Genomic DNA, 12,696 nt, shown 5'->3' on the forward strand with positions numbered 1-12,696 from the left:
GGGCTATAATGGGGAGGGAGATGCAGGGGACGCACCTCTTCGTGGAAGGAAATGTCTTAAGCGTCCAATGAAATGCCCTCATGTACTGAACCAGCAGAGCAAGCTGGATTTTTACTTCCAAACCACTCCTTGTGTTTTCTAACATTCTCCCAGATCCTTATTGGTACTCAAGAGTTTGTGTGCTCACTCTTGTACCATTGCTTGAACTAAGGTGGGAGCGAAACAGGCAGAAGTAAGAGAGGTCTGATCTCAGCGTCCATTCGAAGGAAACCCAAATCACATCATTCCTTCAGAGCTACAGACCTCTTTTTGAACACACTGTCATCTTCAGTAAGAATCTCACTTGCATGGCAGGTAACCAATCTAGTCCTCTTCAAAAACCGAAATGGCATCCGAATCCGCCAACACAATCTCCCAAGAAGAACATCCTAACGTAGTAGCTCTCTAAATACATTTACCTTGATTAGCCAAATGACCACTGAAAAAATATCATTCCTCAGAAACACTAAGGGGCTTTCCTTTCTAATGCTCCCCTGCAGGTGACGTGGCCATCCCGGACGTAGAGCATGGTGCTGTTCATATGAAAATATCCTGAAGTCATCTTTGTCTATATACCAGGCTGCACGCTCCCTTGTAAGCCAGCCCTCGTTTCCCATCCATTCAGGGAATCTCAAACTCTTTGAACGGACGCTAGATGCAGCCCTCCAAGCCTGTGACATCAAACAGCCTCTCGTAGAATCCACTGCACTCGCAGACAGACCCTCGGCATCACCGGGAGCTCCTAGCAACCACCAGCAGCAAAGCCCGATGCGCCCTGAGCGCGTGCGGCACGCACCAGCCTCTGCCGGCACTTCCAGCCAGACGACGCTGCAAGAGGTGAGCGCAAATAAAGAAACAGCCGTGCGCCTGTTTAGGAAGCTGCTGCCCTGCTGTTTATCACTTGTTTTGGAAATGCGAGGAAGAGGAATTAAAGGGTGTTCACGAGCTGCGTTTAACTTATCTGACGAAGGGAGTTTGAAGGGTTGGGAGTTTGTTTGGGTTTGGGGCTGAATACTGGAGAGGTTTTTCTGCGCAATTTAGCTCCCACACGCCTGTCGGTACTATAAGTACATCAAGGGTCGCTGTAGGTCTTCCTTTCCATGTTTTAGGCTTCAGTCGCCCGTTGCAAGAAAAGCCAATAGTGAACTCACCAGGAGGTTGCTTTAGTTTTACCTCTGACGCATTTACAAGCCGTTCAGAGAGATGCGCGGAAACGTGGATGAAGAGACATTAATTCATATGACAGTGAAGGCAGGTAAAATGCGGACGCGCGCACGCCTGCTTGCTTTTTCTCCACCAAAAGTTGTTTTTGTGACAAAGTACTGAATCGGGGCTAAGAACCAGCGGACATAAGCAGTAAATGTACATTGTATTTAACATGAAGTTCTGTTTTGTTCTGATATGTTGCGTTATGGTCACAAGAGAGTGCCCCTGGCAGAATCGTTTTTTTAGCGACGATAGTATAAAAGGCTGGTGTCAAATGGTAAAGATTTAAATGCCTCATTGCGCATTCAGTCATTTCTTTTGTGCGAATGTGTAGATTTACAGCAAACGTCATCAGATAAATATTTATCTATATTGGTTTATTCTCAGCAATGTGGAATGTGCTTTAATAAAATGAAGCTGCCAGTGCCAAATGTAGGTTCTATGAAACAAATTGTTTGGCAAATGCACGTAACACAGAGCCGTGTGTCAGGCTCTCGGAAAAGGTACTTTAGGGGCAGAACGAAGCAGAAATGGGGCTGGTATATTTCGGAGGCAGTGGGGAAGAGGACTGTAGTACCAAGACGGTGACTCGAGGTGTCGGAATTTAGCATAGACGTTCGTGAGACTGCCTGCTCGTTTCCTTGCGTCCTCCCCTTGACTTTCTTTGATTTACCGCCAATAGATCAGATCAACAGCTGGGAGCCGCTCCCAGGAGTCGGCAGAGAGAGCCGATCGCATCGCCGCCTGTGGGCACCGACAGTTCCTCCTCCAGCAGGCGGTATCACGCAGAGAGACTTGTTTACGCCAGGGCTACTTTTCAGAGCTCCCTACATCCTTTACACGAGTAATCGTGTGCTGTCTACTGGGTTTCCAAGGGTAGTAACAGAGATAGTCGTTAGATGCCAACGTTTTATTGGAAAGAATACATTCAGATTTCAGAAATAAAACCATGATGGCTAAAACTGCTGGCCACCGGACACGAACGCCGCGACAAGTGGAAAAAAGGCAAGATGCTAACAGCTATTCATAACCCATGAATGAAGACATATTTTATCTCATCTCATTGGATGTACATTTTAATCCACTTAAATCAGAGAAGTGAGCATGCCGTTTACACACTTTTATCTCTTAAATGCGTGGCTTTGTTCAGTGCATAATGCAAACTATACATCCGCTTTTTATCAAAGAAGTGCTTCGAGAAACGGCTCGGAGAAGAGATGATTTGCCCAGAAACAGACATTTCACTCAAATGGGAAAGCCATACGGTGCACAAACGTACAATGTCTTGGGCCCCAACCCTTCACACCACCAATTATGAAAGACGTGGCGTGTTTGTGCATGCTGCAAGTGGTACAGATTGCAAATGCAGACACTGAATAAAATAAGTTACATATCTTGACACAGTGCATGTATTGTTGCAACATTTCACACATGTGCAATATTTACATCTATCTATGTATCAGATTTCCGCAGCTAGGGAACACTTGGATAAGTGATACTGCAGCGAGCACATGACAAAAAACTGAACACAGAGTTGTGTATTTACAGAACAAGTAACCAGGGACTGGCTTCCTGCACTGTCTCTGCTCTTGGCACAATGTGACCAACATCAGTCTCGCCCATTAAAAGGTCATTATGTGGTCAACCCCATTGAGGAGGGTCTGGACCACCAACAGAACAGCACCAACCTGCAGCCAGACTCGATGGCAGCTCTAACCCGACCTGACAGTCCAATGGGCCCATGTTCCCTAAGAGAAACAATCAATATCTTAGGTACCTTCCAGTTCGAGGTGGAATAAAATAAATTTCCTGTTGGCATAGCATTCCCTTAGGTTATTAATCAAAATTCAGCACCCACTTACCACCCACTCCTTTCCTAGCTGGCTCTACTTGCCTGGAGCAAGTCAATTGTTGACCAATACGATTACGGAAACAACTAAACTTCTACCTCCCCACTTAGAGGCCAGCGTCAGGTACTGATTTAACATTAAACCAAAAACGGTGGCTGGTAGAGTTAATGTGTATGTGTCGCCACCGCTCTAGAGAAAAAAAGGACAAAAGAGGGTTAACAGGCGGATTGTTCATGTTTAAAATCTCTTACTATTTGCCCCATGTGCAACACCCCCAGACAGAAATGACAACTCTTATAGGGCGACAGGTGTCTAAGTTGAAATACCTTGGTATCCTGTGGAGAGGAACAAAGTGCCCCCTCCTCTCTGGGCCCACTTACGGCCCATATCACAACTAATGGTCCCCCTTTTAGGTCTCGCCTGACCCAGCGCATGCGCTGGTCTGGCGAGACATTTTGTGAGGGCTCTAAAAAGTGCTACCAGGCCAGCCTAGAGCTACAGTGCATGTGCGCGGGCGCGCGCGTCGCGCTTTACCACAATTACTTTCACTTTCGCGGCCGCGCGGCTGCTTTGATGTTCTCCGTGAGTCTTCAATAGATTGCAGCAGTTAAAACAAGCATTGGCATTGCCAATAGGTCTCGCTTTTGGGACCTTATAAGTGTTTAGTTATGCAACTGTTGCATGGCTAAACACTTATAAGGTCCCAAAGGCGAGACCTATTGGCTATGCCAATGCTTGTTTGATTTGCAAGGGGTTCTTGCCAGGTATTGAACCCAAGGCTTGTTGTTCCACATTGTGCGACTTAACAACTAAGTCACATACATTTTAGTGCATGATGTGTTTCAGTGTCAAAATCTGCTTAATAAAGAGCTTTATTAGTAGATGTTTTTCACTGCCAAATTTCATACACACACTCACAAGCACACAGAGACACGCACATATCCACTGATAAAAACAAAGGTTAAAGGGGCGTTATAGTTAGGTGAAAATGTCATTAAAATTCACCAGTTATAGTTACCGCAAGTAACTGTAACTCTTGCACTAAAGTAACTATTACTCACCCCTGAGGAGAGCCCCAGGGTTCCCACAGCCCCAAGACCCTGTAGTTATTGTGGGTGTCCTGGGTGGGACTGAGGCACCCATAGAAACTCTTAAGTTGGGCTAGGTTCTGGCTCAGGGAGTGGGCCTTATGCTCCTCTCTCTATAGAAAATATCCCGGTCGCAGGGGATGGGATCCCCAGGGCCTGAAAATGGCTTGAGAAGCTGGCCTGCATGCCCCCTCACCTAAATACAGTCTCAGGCCTGGGGGATAGGGTCCTCAGGCCTTTTAAAGGATCTGGGAAGGAGGGGCACATGCCTCCCTTTCCCATAAAAACTATTATTCCACCCTTGAGCCGTTGCCCACCATGGGTAGCTTTATATAAAAAAAGGACAGGTTGATAAAAATTTGCCACTAATCCATTGATACTTCACACACTCACAGTAAAATTATAAACAAATACCTTTATGGCCCTGGGGATCCCTTTGGGACACCCCCACCAAGTCTAGGGGGTCAGGGTAATCCTACCCTACATATGTTTTTTTACTTCTTTTTCCAGGACTGTGCACTAAGTCCTCAAGTCCTAAAATAGCTGCCCCATCATCTTTGTTAATGTGGTGGCTGCCAATCAGAACATATATTTTTATCTTTTCATGCCACGGATCCTCTGCAGCGTGAAATATAAATAAATTGTTAACCTAAATTTCTCGAAAACTAGTAAACATATTTACACCAAATTGCAAAAATCATGCTTTCTAGACCAAGATCCAGCTTTCTATAAAATGTTGGTGTTGTTCCATTCAACTGTTTTTGTGGAATCGCTGCCGCCCCTTTTTCTCAGCCCCCTTTTCTTGGATCACTCCAAAACTTTAAAGGACAGAGTTGAGGTGGATGAACTTTTCTTTGGGAAATTTTTGTGAAGATTTGGCAATTGTCACTAAAGTTGTAAGCATATAATATAAATATATAATTAGGCAGAGGTATAGATATATATATGAGCGAGGTACCTGAGCTGCAGTATTGGGCTTCAGTATATTTTTCTACATGGCGAGTGTGATTTATGGGCTGCTCCGTGCCCATTTCACTGAAGCCGCCCTGAAGGGTCCAGAGCTCCAGTAACGTGAGACTGGTTGTGTTTGTTTAAAATGAGGAGCCTGATCCACGAGTGCACCCGACCTACCGAGGAGTACTACTAAGCGAAAACGAGTTGCATTTGGAAGGGATTCAAGCAGGATGACTCCTGCTATGATCGTGCTGCAGCACAGGGCTTCTGCTGGTCGCACGTAGAAGTGAAAACACTACGGCACATTTCCTTCACCTGACTGTTGTTTCATGGATTCCACTTGAACACAAGTGCGTGTATTGAAAGGAACTGTCTACTAAAGATGAAATTTGTGAGGGCTTCCAGTGAGTACATTTGAATGAAATTACAGTGCACTGTGGGATATGTAGTGTTATAATTCAGTCACGTGATTAAACATCTTTTTTAAAAACGTCAGAGCACACGTAGGTGTCTTCTTCCACCTGTGAGCAAGGCTATTGAGCTGAAACATTAGGGCAAAGGAAGCAGACACTGCTGGACTGAGCGAGGTACCTGAGCTGCAGTATTGGGCTTCAGTATATTTTTCTACATGGCGAGTGTGATTTATGGGCTGCTCCGTGCCCATTTCACTGAAGCCGCCCTGAAGGGTCCAGGGCTCCAGTAACGTGAGACTGGTTGTGTTTATATATATATATATATATATTCACTGAAAAAACCATAGGTTTCACACACGTTATAGTTAGGAATTAGCATTTAAAAAACCTTGCAAATTCACTTAAAAAACCATAGGTTTCACACATGTTATAGTTAGGTGGATATTTCACTCGTAAAAAAACAATGAAATTCCCCCGTTATAGTTAGTTCAGATAACTATAACTCGCGCGCCGGCAATCCACTGCTCATGACGTCACATATTACATCACTCATGACATGGTCAGTGGCATCACTCATGATATCACTGATGACATCATCCTTGTGATAGAGTGGCGGTCGCGCGAGTTATAGTTATCTGAACTAACTATAACGGGGGAATTTCATTGGTTTTTTACGAGTGAAATATCCACCTAACTATAACATGTGTGAAACCTATGGTTTTTTAAGTGAATTTGCAAGGTTTTTTAAATGCTAATTCCTAACTATAACGTGTGTGAAACCTATGGTTTTTTCAGTGAATTTGTACGTTTTTTTAAATGCTAATTTATTTATGTATTATTATTTTTTTTATATATTTATTTTACAATAAACTACGTAATAAAATTTATTTTATTTTTTTGGGGGGTTTTCACCGTGCGCGCACGGTGCGCGCACCCCTGCGATTTTTAAAAAAAAAAAAATATATTTTTTTTCTGCCTTCAGGGACCCCCTGACAAAGGCTAGGAAGTCAGGAACTCTCTACCCTGCCCCCTTTTCACGTTCGCCACCTTCCTTTTTCACTCTCGCACTGAAAACAAACAAAATGGCGGCCGACACTTCCTGATTTCGACCGATTCGAACGTTGACTAACATGTAACCACCAATCAGAATTACGCTCGTGCACGTTAGGGTGCTCGCACGGTGCTCGCACAGTGCGCGCACGGTGCGCGCACGGTGCGCGCTTATAGATATTTATATGCTTTTAAATGCTATTTTCTCAGGAACTACTGAACAGATTGACACCAGACCTGCAAAAGGCACTTCCCTGACCTGAGGACTACCTCTCTGCCAAATTTCAAGTAATTCTGTTCAGCCGTTCGGGCTGTACCTTCGACTAAAGGTCCTATGGAAAAATGCATGGGGAAAACGCGTTTTGGAACCCCCCTTTTTTCTCGGCCCCCGCTTGACAAATCACCCCGAGACTTTCAGGGTAGGAGCTGAACGGAGCGCCCCATTAGTTTTGAAAATTTCGCGAGGATTCGTCAACCGGCGCCAAAGTTATTCAAAATAGAATTTTCAGATTTCCTATGGAAACTCGGTCCTAACTATAACTATCTACTGGCGACCGCCAGTAGATAAAATATATATATATATTATATATATATATATATATATATATATATATATATATATATATATTCGAAAGCACTCTCCTTTATCACGCAGAGTAAAGAGAGCACGGACCACAGGATTCTTGTTCAATATCCGTTTATTCGTTGGATCACACAGATAGAACGGCAGCCATTACGCGTTTCATCCCTCCTGGGGGACTTGATCACATGACGCAGATCTACCAATGGCATTTGGTTTTTAAAAGGTTACATTTTTTTCTTTTTTTTCCCTATTTTGTGTTCTTCAATGTGATTGGGCAAAATTAGATACCTGATTCCTAATGCATAACATTTTGTGTTGCATATCGTATTAACATAAATTGTTCAACATGTGTTATTTTAGTTTAAGTTACTCAAAATATCGGGATAAATCCCCCGGTAACTTACTCTAAGAGAATTAAAATCATCAAATAAGTACATCACTTGTTGAAAATTTCCAACATTTTAACTGCATATTACTAGTTGACACCTTAACATGGTGTCCCAGTATTCAATAAAGTACAGGTGGAGTTTTCACTGTGCAAAATATGGCCATAAATACAACTGATCATTTCCAAATATACAAATATATATAAATAAATAAATAAATAAATAAATAAATAAATATACATCCGAATACGACATAATAGCTGAAATAGTAATAAGAGGTAATGTTATAAATATATAAATAAATAAATAAATATATAAATACATATAATAGAAATATTAGATGTTATCATATCCATAACATTCTTGATGCATGTTGTATTATTCAAACCTATAATTGGTTCCTGGCCTTTTTCCTTTATAATATACTGAATCTACTCAACCTTATATAGCAGTTTGTTTCCTATTGGATCCTAATTAATTGTGAGTTGAACAGTTTTGATACTCCAACATCTAAAGTGAAAAGGGAAGGGAAGGAAACAGGACAGTGAGGAAAAGTTTTTTGTAATTTTTTTTATATATATATATATACTCATATAAGATGTATATATATTAAAAAAGTGATGTGCAAATTGTACCTAATTAAAACCAAAGGTAGTTAAAACTAATGTGTTAGAGAGATTTGGGGGGAGGAGGAAGTGAGCAAGAAAATTCTTATTTGTTCTTAATATATTGAAAGTATGCTAGTGGGCGGCTTTAAGAAATTAATTCTCAAAATAAGAGATAAAGCTATGTGATGTATTAAATATATTTGTATATCTCTCCTGTTAGCGTATTGTTATTTATAGACTAGCATGTAACTCCTCCGAGCTGTTAAGCCCATTAGGTTGTTTGCTGTCTAAATTGAGGATATAATGCATCTCCAAAAGTCTTAGGGATTTTTCCCTATCACCCCCTCTTTTGTTCCTTGGAACAAAGTCAATGAAAAAATATTTAAGATCTTTACAGTTGCCATCATGTTTGTCCTGAAAATGGCGCGCCACTGGGTACGCCTGATCATTATTTTTGATGGCTCGTAGATGCTGGAGCACCCGTTTATGACCTGGTAGAATAGTGCTACCAATGTATCTTAATTTGCACGGGCACTCCAATATATACACCACATAGTCTGTTTTGCAATTTAGAGCTTTAGTTATTTCTTTGTTGGGCCCACCAACAGGAGTAGAGTAATTTGTTGTAGACACCCCATGTTGACAGGCTTTGCAGGTCTTGCATTTAAAGAATCCCTGTCTTTGTGCCAACCAAGATCCCTTGGCTGGTGTACCACATGGGTCATTGTCAATTAGCGAGTCTTTCATTGATGTTCCTTTCCTGTATGTTATAGATGGATTTTTTGGTACCAATTTACCAATAATAGGGTCCTGTTTTATGAGGTACCAATTCCTATTAATGATTTTTCTTATTGCCAATTGATGTTGGTTGTAATCTAAAATGAATCTGAAATCATTTGGAACATCATTAGAGACCGTTAGCTTAGGTTTCTTTTCCAGTGACCTTTCCCTATCATTTAGATTACTTTTGATAAGCGCCTTTTCTAGACATTTTTTGCTATAACCCCGGGATCTGAATCTTTTAATGCATTCCTGTTGAGCTTTCTTTAAGGCTTCCTCATTGCTGCATATGCGTTTAATACGCAGGAGCTCGCCATAGGGAATACTTTGTATAAGATGGTTAGGGTGTGCACTGCTCGCATGTAGGATTGCATTTCCTGCCGTGGGCTTTCTGTGTAGTCTAGATTCCATCTTTCCATGTTCTACATATATTTCAACGTCCAGGAATACTATGGTGGTTTTGCTAATGTTTGATGTGAAATGTAAGTTGAGGTCATTCTTATTTAAGAACTCAATAAATTCTACTGCTTCCTTGTCTGTACCCTGCCAAATACAGAACAAATCGTCTATGAATCTCCACCAACATTTTATGTTATTGGTAAATGTTTCAGTGTATTTGGTCATGAGGACCTGCTCCTCCCACCAGCCCATGTGTAAACACGCGTAGCTGGGGGAGAAGCTGGCCCCCATCGCCACACCTCGCAATTGCTGGTACATTGCATTTTGAAACATAAAAATGTTATTCATTAGACATAATTCCACCATATTTACAATCATTTTGTTGTGTTTCATATATTGTATTCCTCTCTTCGCCAAAAAATATTTTAAGGCTCGAAGTCCATCATTATGCCTGATAGATGTATAGAGTGACGTTACATCTAGGGTGATCAAATAATAGTCATTTTTCCATTGAAAGTTTTTGATTTTTGTCAAAAAATCTCCTGTATCTCTAATGTAGGATGCTAGGTTTTGAACATGTTCCTTAAGGAAGAAATCCACATATTTTGAAGTGTTCTCAAATATACTGTTTTTGGCTGATAATATAGGCCTTCCCGGTGGATTAGTTTTATCCTTGTGCACCTTCGGTATGAAATACAAAATTGGGATTGTTGGATTTGCTACCCACAAAAATTTGTATTCCTCTGTTGTTAACAGGCCCTTTTCTCGCCATGCCATCAGAGTTACTCGGAAAGATGCCTGTATTGCATTCCAGGCTGTTCTATTGCTGTTTCCATAGCATGATTTATCCTCCAGATGACGCATGGCTTCCTTGGTGTAATCTTCTCTCTTCCAAAGTACCACGTTCCCGCCTTTATCGGCGCCTCTCATAACTATTTCTTTGTCACTTTTGATTTTGGTCATTAATTGGTGGTACTGGAGTTCCTGTGTGTTCTTTTTGACATTTTGTGCCCCTTTGTAAGTCATTCTGTTCAGGTTTTTTAGATCATTGATGACTTGGTCTTGAAACATGTCTATAGTGTCTTTTATCATTAATGGATCAAAAGAGGAAGGTGGTTTGAAGGGTGTCTTGCACATTGTGCCTGTTGATATTGGGATGCCGTCCAGATAATTATCCATGGATCCACTTGTTAGGTTACCTTCTTGTACCAAATCATAGAGAACATTGATCAAAGTCTGTGACTCTTGATTAGTATTGGATTCACTTTCTGCTTCTTGTATAGATGGTTTAGTTGTTGTAGACAATATTTCAGTTTCTGCTGACTTTTTCTTTGTCTTTGTTTGCATGTGGAATTTTTTGAGTTTTAAGTTTCTAACACTTTTGTATATATCAACTCTAGATTTTGAGTAGTTGAATGAGCTCTCCGGGCAAAAAGAGAGACCTAAGGCCAATAGCTGCTTCTCTGCTTTATTGAGGGTCATTTCTGTTAGGTTAATCACTGTCATTGCATTGGAGTCATCTGGAAAGTTGTGATTTACTTCTTCCAGTATCTCTTCTGTTGTTTCTTTTGATATTTTTTGTGTGTCCCTTCGTCTTTTGGCTTTTCTTCTCTCTCTCCGTTTTTTATTTTTGTTTGCCCCCGTTTTTCGCCGGTCTGTTGCTTTCTCGGTCTTAGAGATTGCAGGCGCTCCATACATAAAAAATCCACTTCTTCTGTAATGAGAGTGACTGCGGGATGAGTTTTTTTTTGCTTTGTTATTGGTCTCCACCTCCGACCCGATTTCCACTGCAGAGCTTCCTTCTGATGCAGACGTTAAATCTTGGTGTTGGTTTGCACTTTCTGCATCTTTTTTCCTCATTCCTCAGGACGGGGACCGGAGCCTCAGGTATATATTGGCCTGACCCCGAACAGGTCTTTATAGCGCTTTCACCTATTTTAGGAATTATCATGAACTTTTGAAATATGCAAACACCCACTGGGGTTTTTCTACGGGACTACAAGCATGGTTGCATATTAATGGACTACAACATCCAGAAAGCCACGGCGACGCCCATGGGGGCGGGGCTTGTTCCATTAAAAAATCAGCGTCCTGATACACGTTTGCTGTTTCTGTGCATCATTGAGTGTGGAGCCTGCCAGTGAACAAGAGCGCAAAGTTGCTTGAAACGCGTATGGCTTTAAGGGCTGTTATTGAGGAAACGCGAGTGACCTGTGGGAAGTTCAGCCGCCTGGGGTACCAGTGTGTTCACCCCCTCTTGTGTGATGGCTTCAGTGGGGCAACTCTTTTGGAATGATGTATTGCGGCTTGTCCAGCCGCGAAGCCGTCCCGCCGCCAGAATAGGCGGATCCCAAGGCCCGCAAACGCGAACCTGATGTGGAAGGAGGGGGACCGGAGCCTCAGGTATATATTGGCCTGAACCCGAACAGGTCTTTATAGCGCTTTCACCTATTTTAGGAATTATTATGAACTTCTGAAATATGCAAACACCCACTGGGGTTTTTCTATGGGACTACAAGCATGGTTTCATATTAATGGACTACAACATCCAGAAAGCCACGGCGACGCCCATGGGGGCAGGGCTTGTTCCATTAATAAATCAGTGTCCTGATACACGTTTGCTGTTTCTGTGCATCATTGAGTTTGGAGCCTGCCAGTGAACAAGAGCGCGAAGTCGCTTGAAACGCGTATGGCTTTAAGGGCTGTTATTGAGGAAACGCGAGTGACCTGTGGGAAGTTCAGCCGCCTGGGGTACCAGTGTGTTCACCCCCTCTTGTGTGATGGCTTCAGTGGGGCAACTCTTTTGGAATGATGTATTGCGGCTTGTCCAGCCACAAAGCCATCCCGCCGCCAGAATAGGCGGATCCCAAGGCCCGCAAACGCGAACCTGATGTGGAAGGAGGGGGTCCGGAGCCTCAGGTATATATTGGCCTGAACCCGAACAGGTCTTTATAGCGCTTTCACCTATTGTAGGAATTATCATGAACTTTCGAAATATGCAAACACCCACTGGGGTTTTTCTACGGGACTACAAGCATGGTTGCATATTAATGGACTACAACATCCAGAAAGCCACGGCGACGCCCATGGGGGCGGGGCTTGTTCCATTAATAAATCAGTGTCCTGATACACGTTTGCTGTTTCTGTGCATCATTGAGTGTGGAGCCTGCCAGTGAACAAGAGCGCGAAGTCGCTTGAAACGCAAATGGCTTTAAGGGCTGTTATTGAGGAAATGCGAGTGACCTGTGGGAAGTTCAGCCACCTGGGGTACCAGTGTGTTCACCCCCTCTTGTGTGATGGCTTCAGTGGGGCAACTCTTTTGGAATTTTATATCTATATT

At 42.4% G+C, this 12,696-nt stretch overlaps 1 protein-coding gene across 1 annotated transcript in view; it reads left to right on the forward strand.

Moving 5' to 3' along the window:
* Positions 1 to 761: 761 nt before the first annotated feature.
* LOC146867603 (neurotensin receptor type 1-like) overlaps positions 762 to 12,696 on the forward strand; it is a 278,677-nt gene continuing 266,742 nt past the window's right edge. The window contains exon 1 of the mRNA XM_085615011.1: positions 762 to 876. The gene's annotated coding sequence lies outside the window, so the exon portion shown is untranslated. The remainder of the gene's footprint in view (positions 877 to 12,696) is intronic.

This window comes from Triturus cristatus, chromosome 1_2, assembly GCF_964204655.1.
Source record: "Triturus cristatus chromosome 1_2, aTriCri1.1, whole genome shotgun sequence".
Classification (NCBI taxonomy): domain Eukaryota; kingdom Metazoa; phylum Chordata; class Amphibia; order Caudata; family Salamandridae; genus Triturus; species Triturus cristatus.